The following is a 3,546-nucleotide window of genomic DNA, read 5'->3' on the forward strand; positions in this document are numbered from 1 at the left end:
ACAAGATTGTTCACCCGATTCCCAAATTCTTGCTGCTGTGCTTTCTTGTCTTTAAGCCTGGTGTTTTGGTTTTATGGACCCCAACTTTATGGGAACTGTCAGCAAAACGCTGATAAAGCCACCCCACCTGCTCAGCACCAAACGGCAGGCAGACAAAGTTAGCTGGTGTACACAGTGCAACATTTAGCAGCAAGCAGCTCTTGTGCACTCTACACCTCATCTTGCACAAGCACAAACACACACACACACACACACACACACACACACACACACACACACACCACACAAACATTAAAGCCCTTTTCTAGCCAACTCAAAGCTCATATGATAACTTATTGATGTGTGGGAATACGCAAGAAGCAGACCATAAATTGCAGGTGACATGGATTTTCTCCCCTAGAGAGAAGTGACACGGAGATGAACACAGGGCTGCACCGACGTGGCAGTCGGTGCCACTGAGCTCATTGCCCCTCGTTGACCTGAGAGAGGCCGAGGGCAATACGTGATGTAAGAGCCATTTTGGCATATATGGTATTTGCTAAATTGTTGTTAAACACCTGCTATATGTTCATGGGTCATGCCGAATTTCTTTTTGTTTTTGATATTGTGTTTTTGTACCTGTTGATTGGGTGGGTTAGTAATTTCGTTGTGCACGGGAGAAGGGAGGAGAGATCTGCAAGAGCCCTGTATCGTAACAAGTTTTTGACCGTGTTTTGCAAAATGTTTTTGAGTAACTTTTGGTGAACTGTACTGGGCTGGTAATGGACCAAGCCTTTTTGTATACTCCGAATTAAAAAGGTACACTCAAAATTTTCTTGTTACTTTCTCTGGATTTTTGGGTACATTGGGTACCCCTGGAGTGTGGATATTGGGACACACATGGGTGGACACGCGTCAGCCTGGGATGGACTTCTTGCAGAATAGTGGCCTTGGACTTTGTCATGAAAACGGCCACGACACATAATGAGTGAGTATGTTTTTGACCCTGAAGAATCTCATTATTATACAGAATCCACACCATTACGGATGCTACCCCCTTCCCTTTTTCTCTTTTTGTATCTGCAGTTCAGTGCTACACAGACTGACTCACCAGCTGCTCTCACAGAACAGAGTGATTGTATTCGCTGGCTAGATAAGACAATGCAGGTTTTGTTTTCTTTTTGTTTAGTCTGTTTGATGTCAAAAGAGGCATGAGGTAGCAGATGCGAGTGTTTTTTTTTTCTTTTACCGGAGCCCTTTCTCAAACCCCGGTGATTAAATGAATCACATGACAGAAAGCTAGTTCTAAATTAGAGCTCCTTCTCTGCCGGTGAATCTTGCCACAATTGTACATCGATGGATGCTGTTCCTTCAGAGGGACCGTTAATAGTGTGGTGATCATCATCGATTTCCCCCAGGTCATCACCATTTGTCACATTTTAGACATCTGAGGGTTTAATGCAGCATCACAAATGGCTTTCTGATTAATATGAACAATGCTACAAGGAGGCAGCAACACAGAGGCCATTCTCACAAGATCTGTAGTGCTGCTGCTCTGCCAGGATTACCCTTCTTCGTCCCCTGTTCAGGGAGCCTAGAGCAGGGATGCAAATTCAGACTGAACAGCAGAACAGAGGAACAGGACATAATTGGGATAACAGTTTCTAAAACTCATAATGCACACACAGTGAGGCGTGAGCTTAAATGCAACTCTAAAACTCTTAAAACACTTCATTCACCAAACATTTTCAGCTATCTTGCCTTCATCAGGGTGGTGTCCGAGGCTGTTTCTGGTTTCCTTATATCCAGTCCAACGTGCAAAACAACATGATAATCCTTTTCTTAATTAAACAAGACTAAGAGTCTACAGCCATACTAGCAGCTTTGTGAGGCTGTACTTAGGCACAGTGGAGCTTAAATGGGCTATATGTAGTTTTCATCAGCCGCTAGCAGTGCGGTTTTCAGATTGCATAATTGGACACACAGAGACCGGAACAACATGCTGGAAACTCATTTAATATCCCACTTCGATGTGGAAAGCCATATAACTATAGAATTTTGCACCAGATAAGATTAGCAACTGGTCTGATGGTCTGCTGGTCAATCTGATTGTTGTTTGTCCTGACAGGCTCCAGCACATAAAACTTTGCTGTTGGTTTTTGTCCTTAAATGGAGTTTGTGTTAGAGTCTGTGTTGTGCTGCGAGCTGGTTGTTTTATGGTCTTAGCTGACTGTATGTTGTTAGCTGCAGTGTTGCTGTGTGTACAATACAGATTCAGCAGGCGAGAGGCTCATTTTGCAGGTATTTGGAAATTTTGACCTGATGATTCGTAATTTATGAAAAATAAATGTGTGTAACAAATTTCATGGCAATGCATCAATAGTTGTTGAGTCATTTTATGAAAAACCACAAATGTGAACCTCATTGTGTATTCCATTGTCAAACTGGTTGGTCTCAGAGGTTGTGTTTGCTCCCGGCCCATGTTCACGGAGAGGCTAATAGGTCTGCTAACTAGCTAATGTCAGTGCCTACAGTTAGTAAGAGTGTCCCAGTAAGTCACTTTCGTGTTACTCGAGAAACGGTCACTGTTTCAACAGTCCACTGATTCTTTCGTCCTGGCCCTAAAGACAATGTGCAGTTCAAGAAAGGAGTTTGAGGTTCAGAAAACAGATACTTGTGCACACACAAACAAGCCTTCTCCTGGCATTCCACCATAAAATCCCTTCAACAAGTGTTTAATGAGTATATGTTAGCTTATGCCTGACATAACCCTTTCTACCCACTTTGATTTGTTGCACACCTAATATTAGTAAAAAGAGCTGTTACTATTAATGCGACTAACTGACCAATGAAAACTTGGTCAACTAAGACTTTTCATTGACTAATGGTTTAATTGACTAGCAGGGGGTAGCACTACAGATATTAGTATAGACCAACAACCAACCAACAGAGTCACATTGTCATCCTTAGAGCCATGGGGTTTGCTTGGCTAAATAATTCTATTTTCAAAAAAACATTTATCTTAGTGGAATTAAAATAAATATTAATGGCCACATTTACGTAATATATAGACTAATATTACAACTATCTCTTTTTTCTCTGTCAAATACAAATTTGTATCTTAAATCAGTGGGTAAAAAGGTTCAATCAACATTTTAACATTTTTCAATACAAAAAATTACATAACATTACCTACAATGCAACTGAACCACAGACAGTCAGGTGCGTTATGCTAGTAGTGGCTAATGGAGCCTTGAGCGGAGATGAGGAGCAGCTAGACAAAAGGCTTCATTCAAATGTTTTCACATATTCAGTAGCACCCCCCAAGACCTTTAAACAAACTTTAATGTGTAAAATTGGTGGATTTCCGCTTTAAGGCACATGTCACACAACTAATCAATGGACCATATATAAGGAAACCACAGACAGCCTCAGACATCACCCTGATGAAGGCAAGATAACTAAAAGAAAAAGCATGGTGATCTGTAGAAGAGGTGTGAACATTGTTTTAAGCTTGATGAATATTTGGGATATCAACATGTGTGTGGAATAAAATATTTAAACTGA

Source organism: Micropterus dolomieu, linkage group LG08 (assembly GCF_021292245.1).
Source record: "Micropterus dolomieu isolate WLL.071019.BEF.003 ecotype Adirondacks linkage group LG08, ASM2129224v1, whole genome shotgun sequence".
Taxonomy (NCBI): Eukaryota; Metazoa; Chordata; class Actinopteri; order Centrarchiformes; family Centrarchidae; genus Micropterus; species Micropterus dolomieu.